The sequence below is a fragment of the Oncorhynchus mykiss genome, unplaced genomic scaffold (assembly GCF_057628025.1).
Source record: "Oncorhynchus mykiss isolate SJ-2025 unplaced genomic scaffold, ASM5762802v1 scaffold108, whole genome shotgun sequence".
NCBI classification, from domain to species: Eukaryota; Metazoa; Chordata; class Actinopteri; order Salmoniformes; family Salmonidae; genus Oncorhynchus; species Oncorhynchus mykiss.
Window position 1 is genome coordinate 103,074 of NW_028322107.1, and position 16,021 is coordinate 119,094.

Sequence of the window (16,021 nt, forward strand, 5' to 3'; positions counted from 1 at the left end):
TTGCCTTTCGCTTACGGCCACACCGGCCTGAGTACTCCTGATCTCGTCCGATCTCGGAAGCTAAGCAGGGTCGGGCCTGGTTAGTACTTGGATGGGAGACCCGCCTGGGAATACCAGGTGCTGTAAGCTTTTTGTCACTGCCTTGTGGAATTTCAACTCTTTGTCCGTTTTTTCCCACAAGGCTGAAATATGTGCCCTCGCTTTGAAATAAGTAAGCAAGGTTAGTTTGTATTTCATCCAACAATCTGTGCTACAAATTATGGCTACAGTATATGCAATTTCTTCCACTTTTTGAGTGACACAAAGATGCTTATCTAAATGGTGGAAATGCAACAGCTGTTAATCAGGCTCACTTTGACTTTACATGGTGCACCAAGAGATAGTTTCTCGCTTACGGCCACACCGGCCTGAGTACGCCTGATCTCGTCCGATCTCGGAAGCTAAGCAGGGTCGGGCCTGGTTAGTACTTGGATGGGAGACCGCCTGGGAATACCAGGTGCTGTAAGCTTTTTGTCACTGCCTTGTGGAATTTCAACTCTTTGTCCGTTTTTTCCCACAAGGCTGAAATATGTGCCCTCGCTTTGAAATAAGTAAGCAAGGTTAGTTTGTATTTCATCCAACAATCTGTGCTACAAATTATGGCTACAGTATATGCAATTTCTTCCACTTTTTGAGTGACACAAAGATGCTTATCTAAATGGTGGAAATGCAACAGCTGTTAATCAGGCTCACTTTGACTTTACATGGTGCACCAAGAGATAGTTTCTCGCTTACGGCCACGCCGGCCTGAGTACGCCTGATCTCGTCCGATCTCGGAAGCTAAGCAGGGTCGGGCCTGGTTAGTACTTGGATGGGAGACCGCCTGGGAATACCAGGTGCTGTAAGCTTTTTGTCACTGCCTTGTGGAATTTCAACTCTTTGTCCGTTTTTTCCCACAAGGCTGAAATATGTGCCCTCGCTTTGAAATAAGTAAGCAAGGTTAGTTTGTATTTCATCCAACAATCTGTGCTACAAATTATGGCTACAGTATATGCAATTTCATCCACTTTTTGAGATTGCCTTTCGCTTACGGCCACACCGGCCTGAGTACGCCTGATCTCGTCCGATCTCGGAAGCTAAGCAGGGTCGGGCCTGGTTAGTACTTGGATGGGAGACCGCCTGGGAATACCAGGTGCTGTAAGCTTTTTGTCACTGCCTTGTGGAATTTCAACTCTTTGTCCGTTTTTTCCCACAAGGCTGAAATATGTGCCCTCGCTTTGAAATAAGTAAGCAAGGTTAGTTTGTATTTCATCCAACAATCTGTGCTACAAATTATGGCTACAGTATATGCAATTTCATGCACTTTTTGAGATTGCCTTTCGCTTACGGCCACACAGGCCTGAGTACGCCTGATCTCGTCCGATCTTGGAAGCTAAGCAGGGTCGGGCCTGGTTAGTACTTGGATGGGAGACCGCCTGGGAATACCAGGTGCTGTAAGCTTTTTGTCACTGCCTTGTGGAATTTCAACTCTTTGTCCGTTTTTTCCCACAAGGCTGAAATATGTGCCCTCGCTTTGAAATAAGTAAGCAAGGTTAGTTTGTATTTCATCCAACAATCTGTGCTACAAATTATGGCTACAGTATATGCAATTTCATCCACTTTTTGAGATTGCCTTTTGCTTACGGCCACACCGGCCTGAGTACGCCTGATCTCGTCCGATCTCGGAAGCTAAGCAGGGTCGGGCCTGGTTAGTACTTGGATGGGAGACCGCCTGGGAATACCAGGTGCTGTAAGCTTTTTGTCACTGCCTTGTGGAATTTCAACTCTTTGTCCGTTTTTTCCCACAAGGCTGAAATATGTGCCCTCGCTTTGAAATAAGTAAGCAAGGTTAGTTTGTATTTCATCCAACAATCTGTGCTACAAATTATGGCTACAGTATATGCAATTTCATCCACTTTTTGAGATTGCCTTTCGCTTACGGCCACACCGGCCTGAGTACGCCTGATCTCGTCCGATCTCGGAAGCTAAGCAGGGTCGGGCCTGGTTAGTACTTGGATGGGAGACCGCCTGGGAATACCAGGTGCTGTAAGCTTTTTGTCACTGCCTTGTGGAATTTCAACTCTTTGTCCGTTTTTTCCCACAAGGCTGAAATATGTGCCCTCGCTTTGAAATAAGTAAGCAAGGTTAGTTTGTATTTCATCCAACAATCTGTGCTACAAATTATGGCTACAGTATATGCAATTTCATCCACTTTTTGAGATTGCCTTTTGCTTACGGCCACACCGGCCTGAGTACGCCTGATCTCGTCCGATCTCGGAAGCTAAGCAGGGTCGGGCCTGGTTAGTACTTGGATGGGAGACCGCCTGGGAATACCAGGTGCTGTAAGCTTTTTGTCACTGCCTTGTGGAATTTCAACTCTTTGTCCGTTTTTTCCCACAAGGCTGAAATATGTGCCCTCGCTTTGAAATAAGTAAGCAAGGTTAGTTTGTATTTCATCCAACAATCTGTGCTACAAATTATGGCTACAGTATATGCAATTTCATCCACTTTTTGAGATTGCCTTTCGCTTACGGCCACACCGGCCTGAGTACGCCTGATCTCGTCCGATCTCGGAAGCTAAGCAGGGTCGGGCCTGGTTAGTACTTGGATGGGAGACCGCCTGGGAATACCAGGTGCTGTAAGCTTTTTGTCACTGCCTTGTGGAATTTCAACTCTTTGTCCGTTTTTTCCCACAAGGCTGAAATATGTGCCCTCGCTTTGAAATAAGTAAGCAAGGTTAGTTTGTATTTCATCCAACAATCTGTGCTACAAATTATGGCTACAGTATATGCAATTTCATCCACTTTTTGAGATTGCCTTTCGCTTACGGCCACACCGGCCTGAGTACGCCTGATCTCGTCCGATCTCGGAAGCTAAGCAGGGTCGGGCCTGGTTAGTACTTGGATGGGAGACCGCCTGGGAATACCAGGTGCTGTAAGCTTTTTGTCACTGCCTTGTGGAATTTCAACTCTTTGTCCGTTTTTTCCCACAAGGCTGAAATATGTGCCCTCGCTTTGAAATAAGTAAGCAAGGTTAGTTTGTATTTCATCCAACAATCTGTGCTACAAATTATGGCTACAGTATATGCAATTTCATCCACTTTTTGAGATTGCCTTTTGCTTACGGCCACACCGGCCTGAGTACGCCTGATCTCGTCCGATCTCGGAAGCTAAGCAGGGTCGGGCCTGGTTAGTACTTGGATGGGAGACCGCCTGGGAATACCAGGTGCTGTAAGCTTTTTGTCACTGCCTTGTGGAATTTCAACTCTTTGTCCGTTTTTTCCCACAAGGCTGAAATATGTGCCCTCGCTTTGAAATAAGTAAGCAAGGTTAGTTTGTATTTCATCCAACAATCTGTGCTACAAATTATGGCTACAGTATATGCAATTTCATCCACTTTTTGAGATTGCCTTTCGCTTACGGCCACACCGGCCTGAGTACGCCTGATCTCGTCCGATCTCGGAAGCTAAGCAGGGTCGGGCCTGGTTAGTACTTGGATGGGAGACCGCCTGGGAATACCAGGTGCTGTAAGCTTTTTGTCACTGCCTTGTGGAATTTCAACTCTTTGTCCGTTTTTTCCCACAAGGCTGAAATATGTGCCCTCGCTTTGAAATAAGTAAGCAAGGTTAGTTTGTATTTCATCCAACAATCTGTGCTACAAATTATGGCTACAGTATATGCAATTTCATGCACTTTTTGAGATTGCCTTTCGCTTACGGCCACACAGGCCTGAGTACGCCTGATCTCGTCCGATCTTGGAAGCTAAGCAGGGTCGGGCCTGGTTAGTACTTGGATGGGAGACCGCCTGGGAATACCAGGTGCTGTAAGCTTTTTGTCACTGCCTTGTGGAATTTCAACTCTTTGTCCGTTTTTTCCCACAAGGCTGAAATATGTGCCCTCGCTTTGAAATAAGTAAGCAAGGTTAGTTTGTATTTCATCCAACAATCTGTGCTACAAATTATGGCTACAGTATATGCAATTTCATCCACTTTTTGAGATTGCCTTTTGCTTACGGCCACACCGGCCTGAGTACGCCTGATCTCGTCCGATCTCGGAAGCTAAGCAGGGTCGGGCCTGGTTAGTACTTGGATGGGAGACCGCCTGGGAATACCAGGTGCTGTAAGCTTTTTGTCACTGCCTTGTGGAATTTCAACTCTTTGTCCGTTTTTTCCCACAAGGCTGAAATATGTGCCCTCGCTTTGAAATAAGTAAGCAAGGTTAGTTTGTATTTCATCCAACAATCTGTGCTACAAATTATGGCTACAGTATATGCAATTTCATCCACTTTTTGAGATTGCCTTTCGCTTACGGCCACACCGGCCTGAGTACGCCTGATCTCGTCCGATCTCGGAAGCTAAGCAGGGTCGGGCCTGGTTAGTACTTGGATGGGAGACCGCCTGGGAATACCAGGTGCTGTAAGCTTTTTGTCACTGCCTTGTGGAATTTCAACTCTTTGTCCGTTTTTTCCCACAAGGCTGAAATATGTGCCCTCGCTTTGAAATAAGTAAGCAAGGTTAGTTTGTATTTCATCCAACAATCTGTGCTACAAATTATGGCTACAGTATATGCAATTTCATCCACTTTTTGAGATTGCCTTTCGCTTACGGCCACACCGGCCTGAGTACGCCTGATCTCGTCCGATCTCGGAAGCTAAGCAGGGTCGGGCCTGGTTAGTACTTGGATGGGAGACCGCCTGGGAATACCAGGTGCTGTAAGCTTTTTGTCACTGCCTTGTGGAATTTCAACTCTTTGTCCGTTTTTTCCCACAAGGCTGAAATATGTGCCCTCGCTTTGAAATAAGTAAGCAAGGTTAGTTTGTATTTCATCCAACAATCTGTGCTACAAATTATGGCTACAGTATATGCAATTTCATCCACTTTTTGAGATTGCCTTTCGCTTACGGCCACACCGGCCTGAGTACGCCTGATCTCGTCCGATCTCGGAAGCTAAGCAGGGTCGGGCCTGGTTAGTACTTGGATGGGAGACCGCCTGGGAATACCAGGTGCTGTAAGCTTTTTGTCACTGCCTTGTGGAATTTCAACTCTTTGTCCGTTTTTTCCCACAAGGCTGAAATATGTGCCCTCGCTTTGAAATAAGTAAGCAAGGTTAGTTTGTATTTCATCCAACAATCTGTGCTACAAATTATGGCTACAGTATATGCAATTTCATCCACTTTTTGAGATTGCCTTTCGCTTACGGCCACACCGGCCTGAGTACGCCTGATCTCGTCCGATCTCGGAAGCTAAGCAGGGTCGGGCCTGGTTAGTACTTGGATGGGAGACCGCCTGGGAATACCAGGTGCTGTAAGCTTTTTGTCACTGCCTTGTGGAATTTCAACTCTTTGTCCGTTTTTTCCCACAAGGCTGAAATATGTGCCCTCGCTTTGAAATAAGTAAGCAAGGTTAGTTTGTATTTCATCCAACAATCTGTGCTACAAATTATGGCTACAGTATATGCAATTTCATCCACTTTTTGAGATTGCCTTTCGCTTACGGCCACACCGGCCTGAGTACGCCTGATCTCGTCCGATCTCGGAAGCTAAGCAGGGTCGGGCCTGGTTAGTACTTGGATGGGAGACCGCCTGGGAATACCAGGTGCTGTAAGCTTTTTGTCACTGCCTTGTGGAATTTCAACTCTTTGTCCGTTTTTTCCCACAAGGCTGAAATATGTGCCCTCGCTTTGAAATAAGTAAGCAAGGTTAGTTTGTATTTCATCCAACAATCTGTGCTACAAATTATGGCTACAGTATATGCAATTTCATCCACTTTTTGAGATTGCCTTTCGCTTACGGCCACACAGGCCTGAGTACGCCTGATCTCGTCCGATCTTGGAAGCTAAGCAGGGTCGGGCCTGGTTAGTACTTGGATGGGAGACCGCCTGGGAATACCAGGTGCTGTAAGCTTTTTGTCACTGCCTTGTGGAATTTCAACTCTTTGTCCGTTTTTTCCCACAAGGCTGAAATATGTGCCCTCGCTTTGAAATAAGTAAGCAAGGTTAGTTTGTATTTCATCCAACAATCTGTGCTACAAATTATGGCTACAGTATATGCAATTTCATCCACTTTTTGAGATTGCCTTTCGCTTACGGCCACACCGGCCTGAGTACGCCTGATCTCGTCCGATCTCGGAAGCTAAGCAGGGTCGGGCCTGGTTAGTACTTGGATGGGAGACCGCCTGGGAATACCAGGTGCTGTAAGCTTTTTGTCACTGCCTTGTGGAATTTCAACTCTTTGTCCGTTTTTTCCCACAAGGCTGAAATATGTGCCCTCGCTTTGAAATAAGTAAGCAAGGTTAGTTTGTATTTCATCCAACAATCTGTGCTACAAATTATGGCTACAGTATATGCAATTTCATCCACTTTTTGAGATTGCCTTTCGCTTACGGCCACACCGGCCTGAGTACGCCTGATCTCGTCCGATCTCGGAAGCTAAGCAGGGTCGGGCCTGGTTAGTACTTGGATGGGAGACCGCCTGGGAATACCAGGTGCTGTAAGCTTTTTGTCACTGCCTTGTGGAATTTCAACTCTTTGTCCGTTTTTTCCCACAAGGCTGAAATATGTGCCCTCGCTTTGAAATAAGTAAGCAAGGTTAGTTTGTATTTCATCCAACAATCTGTGCTACAAATTATGGCTACAGTATATGCAATTTCATCCACTTTTTGAGATTGCCTTTTGCTTACGGCCACACCGGCCTGAGTACGCCTGATCTCGTCCGATCTCGGAAGCTAAGCAGGGTCGGGCCTGGTTAGTACTTGGATGGGAGACCGCCTGGGAATACCAGGTGCTGTAAGCTTTTTGTCACTGCCTTGTGGAATTTCAACTCTTTGTCCGTTTTTTCCCACAAGGCTGAAATATGTGCCCTCGCTTTGAAATAAGTAAGCAAGGTTAGTTTGTATTTCATCCAACAATCTGTGCTACAAATTATGGCTACAGTATATGCAATTTCATCCACTTTTTGAGATTGCCTTTCGCTTACGGCCACACCGGCCTGAGTACGCCTGATCTCGTCCGATCTCGGAAGCTAAGCAGGGTCGGGCCTGGTTAGTACTTGGATGGGAGACCGCCTGGGAATACCAGGTGCTGTAAGCTTTTTGTCACTGCCTTGTGGAATTTCAACTCTTTGTCCGTTTTTTCCCACAAGGCTGAAATATGTGCCCTCGCTTTGAAATAAGTAAGCAAGGTTAGTTTGTATTTCATCCAACAATCTGTGCTACAAATTATGGCTACAGTATATGCAATTTCTTCCACTTTTTGAGTGACACAAAGATGCTTATCTAAATGGTGGAAATGCAACAGCTGTTAATCAGGCTCACTTTGACTTTACATGGTGCACCAAGAGATAGTTTCTCGCTTACGGCCACACCGGCCTGAGTACGCCTGATCTCGTCCGATCTCGGAAGCTAAGCAGGGTCGGGCCTGGTTAGTACTTGGATGGGAGACCGCCTGGGAATACCAGGTGCTGTAAGCTTTTTGTCACTGCCTTGTGGAATTTCAACTCTTTGTCCGTTTTTTCCCACAAGGCTGAAATATGTGCCCTCGCTTTGAAATAAGTAAGCAAGGTTAGTTTGTATTTCATCCAACAATCTGTGCTACAAATTATGGCTACAGTATATGCAATTTAATCCACTTTTTGAGATTGCCTTTCGCTTACGGCCACACCGGCCTGAGTACGCCTGATCTCGTCCGATCTCGGAAGCTAAGCAGGGTTGGGCCTGGTTAGTACTTGGATGGGAGACCGCCTGGGAATACCAGGTGCTGTAAGCTGTTTGTCACTGCCTTGTGGAATTTCAACTCTTTGTCCGTTTTTTCCCACAAGGCTGAAATATGTGCCCTCGCTTTGAAATAAGTAAGCAAGGTTAGTTTGTATTTCATCCAACAATCTGTGCTACAAATTATGGCTACAGTATATGCAATTTCTTCCACTTTTTGAGTGACACAAAGATGCTTATCTAAATGGTGGAAATGCAACAGCTGTTAATCAGGCTCACTTTGACTTTACATGGTGCACCAAGAGATAGTTTCTCGCTTACGGCCACACCGGCCTGAGTACGCCTGATCTCGTCCGATCTCGGAAGCTAAGCAGGGTCGGGCCTGGTTAGTACTTGGATGGGAGACCGCCTGGGAATACCAGGTGCTGTAAGCTTTTTGTCACTGCCTTGTGGAATTTCAACTCTTTGTCCGTTTTTTCCCACAAGGCTGAAATATGTGCCCTCGCTTTGAAATAAGTAAGCAAGGTTAGTTTGTATTTCATCCAACAATCTGTGCTACAAATTATGGCTACAGTATATGCAATTTAATCCACTTTTTGAGATTGCCTTTCGCTTACGGCCACACCGGCCTGAGTACGCCTGATCTCGTCCGATCTCGGAAGCTAAGCAGGGTCGGGCCTGGTTAGTACTTGGATGGGAGACCGCCTGGGAATACCAGGTGCTGTAAGCTGTTTGTCACTGCCTTGTGGAATTTCAACTCTTTGTCCGTTTTTTCCCACAAGGCTGAAATATGTGCCCTCGCTTTGAAATAAGTAAGCAAGGTTAGTTTGTATTTCATCCAACAATCTGTGCTACAAATTATGGCTACAGTATATGCAATTTCTTCCACTTTTTGAGTGACACAAAGATGCTTATCTAAATGGTGGAAATGCAACAGCTGTTAATCAGGCTCACTTTGACTTTACATGGTGCACCAAGAGATAGTTTCTCGCTTACGGCCACACCGGCCTGAGTACGCCTGATCTCGTCCGATCTCGGAAGCTAAGCAGGGTCGGGCCTGGTTAGTACTTGGATGGGAGACCGCCTGGGAATACCAGGTGCTGTAAGCTTTTTGTCACTGCCTTGTGGAATTTCAACTCTTTGTCCATTTTTTCCCACAAGGCTGAAATATGTGCCCTCGCTTTGAAATAAGTAAGCAAGGTTAGTTTGTATTTCATCCAACAATCTGTGCTACAAATTATGGCTACAGTATATGCAATTTCTTCCACTTTTTGAGTGACACAAAGATGCTTATCTAAATGGTGGAAATGCAACAGCTGTTAATCAGGCTCACTTTGACTTTACATGGTGCACCAAGAGATAGTTTCGCGCTTACGGCCACACCGGCCTGAGTACGCCTGATCTCGTCCGATCTCGGAAGCTAAGCAGGGCCGGGCCTGGTTAGTACTTGGATGGGAGACCGCCTGGGAATACCAGGTGCTGTAAGCTTTTTGTCACTGCCTTGTGGAATTTCAACTCTTTGTCCGTTTTTTCCCACAAGGCTGAAATATGTGCCCTCGCTTTGAAATAAGTAAGCAAGGTTAGTTTGTATTTCATCCAACAATCTGTGCTACAAATTATGGCTACAGTATATGCAATTTCTTCCACTTTTTGAGTGACACAAAGATGCTTATCTAAATGGTGGAAATGCAACAGCTGTTAATCAGGCTCACTTTGACTTTACATGGTGCACCAAGAGATAGTTTCGCGCTTACGGCCACACCGGCCTGAGTACGCCTGATCTCGTCCGATCTCGGAAGCTAAGCAGGGCCGGGCCTGGTTAGTACTTGGATGGGAGACCGCCTGGGAATACCAGGTGCTGTAAGCTTTTTGTCACTGCCTTGTGGAATTTCAACTCTTTGTCCGTTTTTTCCCACAAGGCTGAAATATGTGCCCTCACTTTGAAATAAGTAAGCAAGGTTAGTTTGTATTTCATCCAACAATCTGTGCTACAAATTATGGCTACAGTATATGCAATTTCATCCACTTTTTGAGATTGCCTTTCGCTTACGGCCACACCGGCCTGAGTACGCCTGATCTCGTCCGATCTCGGAAGCTAAGCAGGGTCGGGCCTGGTTAGTACTTGGATGGGAGACCGCCTGGGAATACCAGGTGCTGTAAGCTTTTTGTCACTGCCTTGTGGAATTTCAACTCTTTGTCCATTTTTTCCCACAAGGCTGAAATATGTGCCCTCGCTTTGAAATAAGTAAGCAAGGTTAGTTTGTATTTCATCCAACAATCTGTGCTACAAATTATGGCTACAGTATATGCAATTTCTTCCACTTTTTGAGTGACACAAAGATGCTTATCTAAATGGTGGAAATGCAACAGCTGTTAATCAGGCTCACTTTGACTTTACATGGTGCACCAAGAGATAGTTTCGCGCTTACGGCCACACCGGCCTGAGTACGCCTGATTTCGTCCGATCTCGGAAGCTAAGCAGGGTCGGGCCTGGTTAGTACTTGGATGGGAGACCGCCTGGGAATACCAGGTGCTGTAAGCTTTTTGTCACTGCCTTGTGGAATTTCAACTCTTTGTCCGTTTTTTCCCACAAGGCTGAAATATGTGCCCTCGCTTTGAAATAAGTAAGCAAGGTTAGTTTGTATTTCATCCAACAATCTGTGCTACAAATTATGGCTACAGTATATGCAATGTCTTCCACTTTTTGAGTGACACAAAGATGCTTATCTAAATGGTGGAAATGCAACAGCTGTTAATCAGGCTCACTTTGACTTTACATGGTGCACCAAGAGATAGTTTCTCGCTTACGGCCACACCGGCCTGAGTACGCCTGATCTCGTCCGATCTCGGAAGCTAAGCAGGGTCGGGCCTGGTTAGTACTTGGATGGGAGACCGCCTGGGAATACCAGGTGCTGTAAGCTTTTTGTCACTGCCTTGTGGAATTTCAACTCTTTGTCCGTTTTTTCCCACAAGGCTGAAATATGTGCCCTCGCTTTGAAATAAGTAAGCAAGGTTAGTTTGTATTTCATCCAACAATCTGTGCTACAAATTATGGCTACAGTATATGCAATTTCATCCACTTTTTGAGATTACCTTTCGCTTACGGCCACACCGGCCTGAGTACGCCTGATCTCGTCCGATCTCGGAAGCTAAGCAGGGTCGGGCCTGGTTAGTACTTGGATGGGAGACCGCCTGGGAATACCAGGTGCTGTAAGCTTTTTGTCACTGCCTTGTGGAATTTCAACTCTTTGTCCATTTTTTCCCACAAGGCTGAAATATGTGCCCTCGCTTTGAAATAAGTAAGCAAGGTTAGTTTGTATTTCATCCAACAATCTGTGCTACAAATTATGGCTACAGTATATGCAATTTCTTCCACTTTTTGAGTGACACAAAGATGCTTATCTAAATGGTGGAAATGCAACAGCTGTTAATCAGGCTCACTTTGACTTTACATGGTGCACCAAGAGATAGTTTCGCGCTTACGGCCACACCGGCCTGAGTACGCCTGATTTCGTCCGATCTCGGAAGCTAAGCAGGGTCGGGCCTGGTTAGTACTTGGATGGGAGACCGCCTGGGAATACCAGGTGCTGTAAGCTTTTTGTCACTGCCTTGTGGAATTTCAACTCTTTGTCCGTTTTTTCCCACAAGGCTGAAATATGTGCCCTCGCTTTGAAATAAGTAAGCAAGGTTAGTTTGTATTTCATCCAACAATCTGTGCTACAAATTATGGCTACAGTATATGCAATTTCATCCACTTTTTGAGATTGCCTTTCGCTTACGGCCACACCGGCCTGAGTACGCCTGATCTCGTCCGATCTCGGAAGCTAAGCAGGGTCGGGCCTGGTTAGTACTTGGATGGGAGACCGCCTGGGAATACCAGGTGCTGTAAGCTTTTTGTCACTGCCTTGTGGAATTTCAACTCTTTGTCCATTTTTTCCCACAAGGCTGAAATATGTGCCCTCGCTTTGAAATAAGTAAGCAAGGTTAGTTTGTATTTCATCCAACAATCTGTGCTACAAATTATGGCTACAGTATATGCAATTTCTTCCACTTTTTGAGTGACACAAAGATGCTTATCTAAATGGTGGAAATGCAACAGCTGTTAATCAGGCTCACTTTGACTTTACATGGTGCACCAAGAGATAGTTTCGCGCTTACGGCCACACCGGCCTGAGTACGCCTGATCTCGTCCGATCTCGGAAGCTAAGCAGGGCCGGGCCTGGTTAGTACTTGGATGGGAGACCGCCTGGGAATACCAGGTGCTGTAAGCTTTTTGTCACTGCCTTGTGGAATTTCAACTCTTTGTCCGTTTTTTCCCACAAGGCTGAAATATGTGCCCTCGCTTTGAAATAAGTAAGCAAGGTTAGTTTGTATTTCATCCAACAATCTGTGCTACAAATTATGGCTACAGTATATGCAATTTCTTCCACTTTTTGAGTGACACAAAGATGCTTATCTAAATGGTGGAAATGCAACAGCTGTTAATCAGGCTCACTTTGACTTTACATGGTGCACCAAGAGATAGTTTCGCGCTTACGGCCACACCGGCCTGAGTACGCCTGATCTCGTCCGATCTCGGAAGCTAAGCAGGGCCGGGCCTGGTTAGTACTTGGATGGGAGACCGCCTGGGAATACCAGGTGCTGTAAGCTTTTTGTCACTGCCTTGTGGAATTTCAACTCTTTGTCCGTTTTTTCCCACAAGGCTGAAATATGTGCCCTCGCTTTGAAATAAGTAAGCAAGGTTAGTTTGTATTTCATCCAACAATCTGTGCTACAAATTATGGCTACAGTATATGCAATTTCATCCACTTTTTGAGATTGCCTTTCGCTTACGGCCACACCGGCCTGAGTACGCCTGATCTCGTCCGATCTCGGAAGCTAAGCAGGGTCGGGCCTGGTTAGTACTTGGATGGGAGACCGCCTGGGAATACCAGGTGCTGTAAGCTTTTTGTCACTGCCTTGTGGAATTTCAACTCTTTGTCCATTTTTTCCCACAAGGCTGAAATATGTGCCCTCGCTTTGAAATAAGTAAGCAAGGTTAGTTTGTATTTCATCCAACAATCTGTGCTACAAATTATGGCTACAGTATATGCAATTTCTTCCACTTTTTGAGTGACACAAAGATGCTTATCTAAATGGTGGAAATGCAACAGCTGTTAATCAGGCTCACTTTGACTTTACATGGTGCACCAAGAGATAGTTTCGCGCTTACGGCCACACCGGCCTGAGTACGCCTGATTTCGTCCGATCTCGGAAGCTAAGCAGGGTCGGGCCTGGTTAGTACTTGGATGGGAGACCGCCTGGGAATACCAGGTGCTGTAAGCTTTTTGTCACTGCCTTGTGGAATTTCAACTCTTTGTCCGTTTTTTCCCACAAGGCTGAAATATGTGCCCTCGCTTTGAAATAAGTAAGCAAGGTTAGTTTGTATTTCATCCAACAATCTGTGCTACAAATTATGGCTACAGTATATGCAATTTCATCCACTTTTTGAGATTGCCTTTCGCTTACGGCCACACCGGCCTGAGTACGCCTGATCTCGTCCGATCTCGGAAGCTAAGCAGGGTCGGGCCTGGTTAGTACTTGGATGGGAGACCGCCTGGGAATACCAGGTGCTGTAAGCTTTTTGTCACTGCCTTGTGGAATTTCAACTCTTTGTCCATTTTTTCCCACAAGGCTGAAATATGTGCCCTCGCTTTGAAATAAGTAAGCAAGGTTAGTTTGTATTTCATCCAACAATCTGTGCTACAAATTATGGCTACAGTATATGCAATTTCTTCCACTTTTTGAGTGACACAAAGATGCTTATCTAAATGGTGGAAATGCAACAGCTGTTAATCAGGCTCACTTTGACTTTACATGGTGCACCAAGAGATAGTTTCGCGCTTACGGCCACACCGGCCTGAGTACGCCTGATCTCGTCCGATCTCGGAAGCTAAGCAGGGCCGGGCCTGGTTAGTACTTGGATGGGAGACCGCCTGGGAATACCAGGTGCTGTAAGCTTTTTGTCACTGCCTTGTGGAATTTCAACTCTTTGTCCGTTTTTTCCCACAAGGCTGAAATATGTGCCCTCGCTTTGAAATAAGTAAGCAAGGTTAGTTTGTATTTCATCCAACAATCTGTGCTACAAATTATGGCTACAGTATATGCAATTTCTTCCACTTTTTGAGTGACACAAAGATGCTTATCTAAATGGTGGAAATGCAACAGCTGTTAATCAGGCTCACTTTGACTTTACATGGTGCACCAAGAGATAGTTTCGCGCTTACGGCCACACCGGCCTGAGTACGCCTGATCTCGTCCGATCTCGGAAGCTAAGCAGGGCCGGGCCTGGTTAGTACTTGGATGGGAGACCGCCTGGGAATACCAGGTGCTGTAAGCTTTTTGTCACTGCCTTGTGGAATTTCAACTCTTTGTCCGTTTTTTCCCACAAGGCTGAAATATGTGCCCTCGCTTTGAAATAAGTAAGCAAGGTTAGTTTGTATTTCATCCAACAATCTGTGCTACAAATTATGGCTACAGTATATGCAATTTCATCCACTTTTTGAGATTGCCTTTCGCTTACGGCCACACCGGCCTGAGTACGCCTGATCTCGTCCGATCTCGGAAGCTAAGCAGGGTCGGGCCTGGTTAGTACTTGGATGGGAGACCGCCTGGGAATACCAGGTGCTGTAAGCTTTTTGTCACTGCCTTGTGGAATTTCAACTCTTTGTCCATTTTTTCCCACAAGGCTGAAATATGTGCCCTCGCTTTGAAATAAGTAAGCAAGGTTAGTTTGTATTTCATCCAACAATCTGTGCTACAAATTATGGCTACAGTATATGCAATTTCTTCCACTTTTTGAGTGACACAAAGATGCTTATCTAAATGGTGGAAATGCAACAGCTGTTAATCAGGCTCACTTTGACTTTACATGGTGCACCAAGAGATAGTTTCGCGCTTACGGCCACACCGGCCTGAGTACGCCTGATTTCGTCCGATCTCGGAAGCTAAGCAGGGTCGGGCCTGGTTAGTACTTGGATGGGAGACCGCCTGGGAATACCAGGTGCTGTAAGCTTTTTGTCACTGCCTTGTGGAATTTCAACTCTTTGTCCGTTTTTTCCCACAAGGCTGAAATATGTGCCCTCGCTTTGAAATAAGTAAGCAAGGTTAGTTTGTATTTCATCCAACAATCTGTGCTACAAATTATGGCTACAGTATATGCAATTTCTTCCACTTTTTGAGTGACACAAAGATGCTTATCTAAATGGTGGAAATGCAACAGCTGTTAATCAGGCTCACTTTGACTTTACATGGTGCACCAAGAGATAGTTTCTCGCTTACGGCCACACCGGCCTGAGTACGCCTGATCTCGTCCGATCTCGGAAGCTAAGCAGGGTCGGGCCTGGTTAGTACTTGGATGGGAGACCGCCTGGGAATACCAGGTGCTGTAAGCTTTTTGTCACTGCCTTGTGGAATTTCAACTCTTTGTCCGTTTTTTCCCACAAGGCTGAAATATGTGCCCTCGCTTTGAAATAAGTAAGCAAGGTTAGTTTGTATTTCATCCAACAATCTGTGCTACAAATTATGGCTACAGTATATGCAATTTCATCCACTTTTTGAGATTACCTTTCGCTTACGGCCACACCGGCCTGAGTACGCCTGATCTCGTCCGATCTCGGAAGCTAAGCAGGGTCGGGCCTGGTTAGTACTTGGATGGGAGACCGCCTGGGAATACCAGGTGCTGTAAGCTTTTTGTCACTGCCTTGTGGAATTTCAACTCTTTGTCCATTTTTTCCCACAAGGCTGAAATATGTGCCCTCGCTTTGAAATAAGTAAGCAAGGTTAGTTTGTATTTCATCCAACAATCTGTGCTACAAATTATGGCTACAGTATATGCAATTTCTTCCACTTTTTGAGTGACACAAAGATGCTTATCTAAATGGTGGAAATGCAACAGCTGTTAATCAGGCTCACTTTGACTTTACATGGTGCACCAAGAGATAGTTTCGCGCTTACGGCCACACCGGCCTGAGTACGCCTGATTTCGTCCGATCTCGGAAGCTAAGCAGGGTCGGGCCTGGTTAGTACTTGGATGGGAGACCGCCTGGGAATACCAGGTGCTGTAAGCTTTTTGTCACTGCCTTGTGGAATTTCAACTCTTTGTCCGTTTTTTCCCACAAGGCTGAAATATGTGCCCTCGCTTTGAAATAAGTAAGCAAGGTTAGTTTGTATTTCATCCAACAATCTGTGCTACAAATTATGGCTACAGTATATGCAATTTCATCCACTTTTTGAGATTGCCTTTCGCTTACGGCCACA

At 45.6% G+C, this 16,021-nt stretch overlaps 45 non-coding genes and 4 pseudogenes across 45 annotated transcripts; all 49 read left to right on the top strand.

Annotated features, from left to right (window-relative positions):
- The first annotated feature begins 9 nt into the window (after nt 1–9).
- Nucleotides 10–129, top strand: LOC149969998 (5S ribosomal RNA; annotated as a pseudogene).
- A 260-nt stretch (nt 130–389) lies between these two features.
- Nucleotides 390–508, top strand: LOC149969999 (5S ribosomal RNA). Its single transcript, XR_016493927.1, has one exon. It is a non-coding gene; the product is annotated as a 5S ribosomal RNA (ribosomal RNA).
- Nucleotides 509–768: 260 nt separating this feature from the next.
- LOC149970000 (5S ribosomal RNA) lies at nt 769–887 on the top strand. Its single transcript, XR_016493992.1, has one exon. It is a non-coding gene; the product is annotated as a 5S ribosomal RNA (ribosomal RNA).
- A 177-nt stretch (nt 888–1,064) lies between these two features.
- Nucleotides 1,065–1,183, top strand: LOC149970001 (5S ribosomal RNA). The gene has a single exon (XR_016493928.1). It is a non-coding gene; the product is annotated as a 5S ribosomal RNA (ribosomal RNA).
- Nucleotides 1,184–1,360: 177 nt separating this feature from the next.
- LOC149970002 (5S ribosomal RNA) lies at nt 1,361–1,479 on the top strand (annotated as a pseudogene).
- Nucleotides 1,480–1,656: 177 nt separating this feature from the next.
- LOC149970003 (5S ribosomal RNA) lies at nt 1,657–1,775 on the top strand. The gene has a single exon (XR_016493929.1). It is a non-coding gene; the product is annotated as a 5S ribosomal RNA (ribosomal RNA).
- Nucleotides 1,776–1,952: 177 nt separating this feature from the next.
- Nucleotides 1,953–2,071, top strand: LOC149970004 (5S ribosomal RNA). The gene has a single exon (XR_016493930.1). It is a non-coding gene; the product is annotated as a 5S ribosomal RNA (ribosomal RNA).
- Nucleotides 2,072–2,248: 177 nt separating this feature from the next.
- Nucleotides 2,249–2,367, top strand: LOC149970005 (5S ribosomal RNA). The gene has a single exon (XR_016493932.1). It is a non-coding gene; the product is annotated as a 5S ribosomal RNA (ribosomal RNA).
- A 177-nt stretch (nt 2,368–2,544) lies between these two features.
- Nucleotides 2,545–2,663, top strand: LOC149970006 (5S ribosomal RNA). Its single transcript, XR_016493933.1, has one exon. It is a non-coding gene; the product is annotated as a 5S ribosomal RNA (ribosomal RNA).
- Nucleotides 2,664–2,840: 177 nt separating this feature from the next.
- Nucleotides 2,841–2,959, top strand: LOC149970007 (5S ribosomal RNA). The gene has a single exon (XR_016493934.1). It is a non-coding gene; the product is annotated as a 5S ribosomal RNA (ribosomal RNA).
- Nucleotides 2,960–3,136: 177 nt separating this feature from the next.
- Nucleotides 3,137–3,255, top strand: LOC149970008 (5S ribosomal RNA). Its single transcript, XR_016493935.1, has one exon. It is a non-coding gene; the product is annotated as a 5S ribosomal RNA (ribosomal RNA).
- A 177-nt stretch (nt 3,256–3,432) lies between these two features.
- LOC149970009 (5S ribosomal RNA) lies at nt 3,433–3,551 on the top strand. The gene has a single exon (XR_016493936.1). It is a non-coding gene; the product is annotated as a 5S ribosomal RNA (ribosomal RNA).
- A 177-nt stretch (nt 3,552–3,728) lies between these two features.
- On the top strand, nt 3,729–3,847 carry LOC149970010 (5S ribosomal RNA; annotated as a pseudogene).
- Nucleotides 3,848–4,024: 177 nt separating this feature from the next.
- LOC149970011 (5S ribosomal RNA) lies at nt 4,025–4,143 on the top strand. The gene has a single exon (XR_016493937.1). It is a non-coding gene; the product is annotated as a 5S ribosomal RNA (ribosomal RNA).
- Nucleotides 4,144–4,320: 177 nt separating this feature from the next.
- Nucleotides 4,321–4,439, top strand: LOC149970012 (5S ribosomal RNA). The gene has a single exon (XR_016493938.1). It is a non-coding gene; the product is annotated as a 5S ribosomal RNA (ribosomal RNA).
- A 177-nt stretch (nt 4,440–4,616) lies between these two features.
- LOC149970013 (5S ribosomal RNA) lies at nt 4,617–4,735 on the top strand. The gene has a single exon (XR_016493939.1). It is a non-coding gene; the product is annotated as a 5S ribosomal RNA (ribosomal RNA).
- A 177-nt stretch (nt 4,736–4,912) lies between these two features.
- On the top strand, nt 4,913–5,031 carry LOC149970014 (5S ribosomal RNA). The gene has a single exon (XR_016493940.1). It is a non-coding gene; the product is annotated as a 5S ribosomal RNA (ribosomal RNA).
- Nucleotides 5,032–5,208: 177 nt separating this feature from the next.
- Nucleotides 5,209–5,327, top strand: LOC149970015 (5S ribosomal RNA). Its single transcript, XR_016493941.1, has one exon. It is a non-coding gene; the product is annotated as a 5S ribosomal RNA (ribosomal RNA).
- A 177-nt stretch (nt 5,328–5,504) lies between these two features.
- LOC149970016 (5S ribosomal RNA) lies at nt 5,505–5,623 on the top strand. Its single transcript, XR_016493944.1, has one exon. It is a non-coding gene; the product is annotated as a 5S ribosomal RNA (ribosomal RNA).
- A 177-nt stretch (nt 5,624–5,800) lies between these two features.
- On the top strand, nt 5,801–5,919 carry LOC149970017 (5S ribosomal RNA; annotated as a pseudogene).
- A 177-nt stretch (nt 5,920–6,096) lies between these two features.
- On the top strand, nt 6,097–6,215 carry LOC149970018 (5S ribosomal RNA). Its single transcript, XR_016493945.1, has one exon. It is a non-coding gene; the product is annotated as a 5S ribosomal RNA (ribosomal RNA).
- A 177-nt stretch (nt 6,216–6,392) lies between these two features.
- On the top strand, nt 6,393–6,511 carry LOC149970019 (5S ribosomal RNA). Its single transcript, XR_016493946.1, has one exon. It is a non-coding gene; the product is annotated as a 5S ribosomal RNA (ribosomal RNA).
- A 177-nt stretch (nt 6,512–6,688) lies between these two features.
- Nucleotides 6,689–6,807, top strand: LOC149970020 (5S ribosomal RNA). Its single transcript, XR_016493947.1, has one exon. It is a non-coding gene; the product is annotated as a 5S ribosomal RNA (ribosomal RNA).
- Nucleotides 6,808–6,984: 177 nt separating this feature from the next.
- On the top strand, nt 6,985–7,103 carry LOC149970021 (5S ribosomal RNA). The gene has a single exon (XR_016493948.1). It is a non-coding gene; the product is annotated as a 5S ribosomal RNA (ribosomal RNA).
- Nucleotides 7,104–7,363: 260 nt separating this feature from the next.
- LOC149970022 (5S ribosomal RNA) lies at nt 7,364–7,482 on the top strand. The gene has a single exon (XR_016493950.1). It is a non-coding gene; the product is annotated as a 5S ribosomal RNA (ribosomal RNA).
- A 177-nt stretch (nt 7,483–7,659) lies between these two features.
- On the top strand, nt 7,660–7,778 carry LOC149970023 (5S ribosomal RNA). Its single transcript, XR_016493955.1, has one exon. It is a non-coding gene; the product is annotated as a 5S ribosomal RNA (ribosomal RNA).
- Nucleotides 7,779–8,038: 260 nt separating this feature from the next.
- LOC149970024 (5S ribosomal RNA) lies at nt 8,039–8,157 on the top strand. The gene has a single exon (XR_016493951.1). It is a non-coding gene; the product is annotated as a 5S ribosomal RNA (ribosomal RNA).
- Nucleotides 8,158–8,334: 177 nt separating this feature from the next.
- On the top strand, nt 8,335–8,453 carry LOC149970025 (5S ribosomal RNA). The gene has a single exon (XR_016493952.1). It is a non-coding gene; the product is annotated as a 5S ribosomal RNA (ribosomal RNA).
- A 260-nt stretch (nt 8,454–8,713) lies between these two features.
- LOC149970026 (5S ribosomal RNA) lies at nt 8,714–8,832 on the top strand. Its single transcript, XR_016493953.1, has one exon. It is a non-coding gene; the product is annotated as a 5S ribosomal RNA (ribosomal RNA).
- A 260-nt stretch (nt 8,833–9,092) lies between these two features.
- Nucleotides 9,093–9,211, top strand: LOC149970027 (5S ribosomal RNA). The gene has a single exon (XR_016493967.1). It is a non-coding gene; the product is annotated as a 5S ribosomal RNA (ribosomal RNA).
- Nucleotides 9,212–9,471: 260 nt separating this feature from the next.
- On the top strand, nt 9,472–9,590 carry LOC149970028 (5S ribosomal RNA). Its single transcript, XR_016493968.1, has one exon. It is a non-coding gene; the product is annotated as a 5S ribosomal RNA (ribosomal RNA).
- Nucleotides 9,591–9,767: 177 nt separating this feature from the next.
- Nucleotides 9,768–9,886, top strand: LOC149970029 (5S ribosomal RNA). Its single transcript, XR_016493954.1, has one exon. It is a non-coding gene; the product is annotated as a 5S ribosomal RNA (ribosomal RNA).
- Nucleotides 9,887–10,146: 260 nt separating this feature from the next.
- LOC149970030 (5S ribosomal RNA) lies at nt 10,147–10,265 on the top strand. The gene has a single exon (XR_016494034.1). It is a non-coding gene; the product is annotated as a 5S ribosomal RNA (ribosomal RNA).
- Nucleotides 10,266–10,525: 260 nt separating this feature from the next.
- Nucleotides 10,526–10,644, top strand: LOC149970031 (5S ribosomal RNA). The gene has a single exon (XR_016493956.1). It is a non-coding gene; the product is annotated as a 5S ribosomal RNA (ribosomal RNA).
- Nucleotides 10,645–10,821: 177 nt separating this feature from the next.
- On the top strand, nt 10,822–10,940 carry LOC149970032 (5S ribosomal RNA). The gene has a single exon (XR_016493957.1). It is a non-coding gene; the product is annotated as a 5S ribosomal RNA (ribosomal RNA).
- Nucleotides 10,941–11,200: 260 nt separating this feature from the next.
- On the top strand, nt 11,201–11,319 carry LOC149970033 (5S ribosomal RNA). The gene has a single exon (XR_016494035.1). It is a non-coding gene; the product is annotated as a 5S ribosomal RNA (ribosomal RNA).
- A 177-nt stretch (nt 11,320–11,496) lies between these two features.
- LOC149970034 (5S ribosomal RNA) lies at nt 11,497–11,615 on the top strand. Its single transcript, XR_016493958.1, has one exon. It is a non-coding gene; the product is annotated as a 5S ribosomal RNA (ribosomal RNA).
- Nucleotides 11,616–11,875: 260 nt separating this feature from the next.
- On the top strand, nt 11,876–11,994 carry LOC149970035 (5S ribosomal RNA). Its single transcript, XR_016493969.1, has one exon. It is a non-coding gene; the product is annotated as a 5S ribosomal RNA (ribosomal RNA).
- A 260-nt stretch (nt 11,995–12,254) lies between these two features.
- On the top strand, nt 12,255–12,373 carry LOC149970036 (5S ribosomal RNA). The gene has a single exon (XR_016493970.1). It is a non-coding gene; the product is annotated as a 5S ribosomal RNA (ribosomal RNA).
- A 177-nt stretch (nt 12,374–12,550) lies between these two features.
- LOC149970037 (5S ribosomal RNA) lies at nt 12,551–12,669 on the top strand. The gene has a single exon (XR_016493959.1). It is a non-coding gene; the product is annotated as a 5S ribosomal RNA (ribosomal RNA).
- Nucleotides 12,670–12,929: 260 nt separating this feature from the next.
- On the top strand, nt 12,930–13,048 carry LOC149970038 (5S ribosomal RNA). Its single transcript, XR_016494036.1, has one exon. It is a non-coding gene; the product is annotated as a 5S ribosomal RNA (ribosomal RNA).
- A 177-nt stretch (nt 13,049–13,225) lies between these two features.
- LOC149970039 (5S ribosomal RNA) lies at nt 13,226–13,344 on the top strand. The gene has a single exon (XR_016493960.1). It is a non-coding gene; the product is annotated as a 5S ribosomal RNA (ribosomal RNA).
- Nucleotides 13,345–13,604: 260 nt separating this feature from the next.
- Nucleotides 13,605–13,723, top strand: LOC149970040 (5S ribosomal RNA). The gene has a single exon (XR_016493971.1). It is a non-coding gene; the product is annotated as a 5S ribosomal RNA (ribosomal RNA).
- A 260-nt stretch (nt 13,724–13,983) lies between these two features.
- LOC149970041 (5S ribosomal RNA) lies at nt 13,984–14,102 on the top strand. The gene has a single exon (XR_016493972.1). It is a non-coding gene; the product is annotated as a 5S ribosomal RNA (ribosomal RNA).
- A 177-nt stretch (nt 14,103–14,279) lies between these two features.
- LOC149970042 (5S ribosomal RNA) lies at nt 14,280–14,398 on the top strand. The gene has a single exon (XR_016493961.1). It is a non-coding gene; the product is annotated as a 5S ribosomal RNA (ribosomal RNA).
- A 260-nt stretch (nt 14,399–14,658) lies between these two features.
- LOC149970043 (5S ribosomal RNA) lies at nt 14,659–14,777 on the top strand. The gene has a single exon (XR_016494037.1). It is a non-coding gene; the product is annotated as a 5S ribosomal RNA (ribosomal RNA).
- Nucleotides 14,778–15,037: 260 nt separating this feature from the next.
- Nucleotides 15,038–15,156, top strand: LOC149970044 (5S ribosomal RNA). The gene has a single exon (XR_016493962.1). It is a non-coding gene; the product is annotated as a 5S ribosomal RNA (ribosomal RNA).
- A 177-nt stretch (nt 15,157–15,333) lies between these two features.
- On the top strand, nt 15,334–15,452 carry LOC149970045 (5S ribosomal RNA). Its single transcript, XR_016493963.1, has one exon. It is a non-coding gene; the product is annotated as a 5S ribosomal RNA (ribosomal RNA).
- Nucleotides 15,453–15,712: 260 nt separating this feature from the next.
- LOC149970046 (5S ribosomal RNA) lies at nt 15,713–15,831 on the top strand. The gene has a single exon (XR_016494038.1). It is a non-coding gene; the product is annotated as a 5S ribosomal RNA (ribosomal RNA).
- The last annotated feature ends 190 nt before the right edge of the window (nt 15,832–16,021 follow it).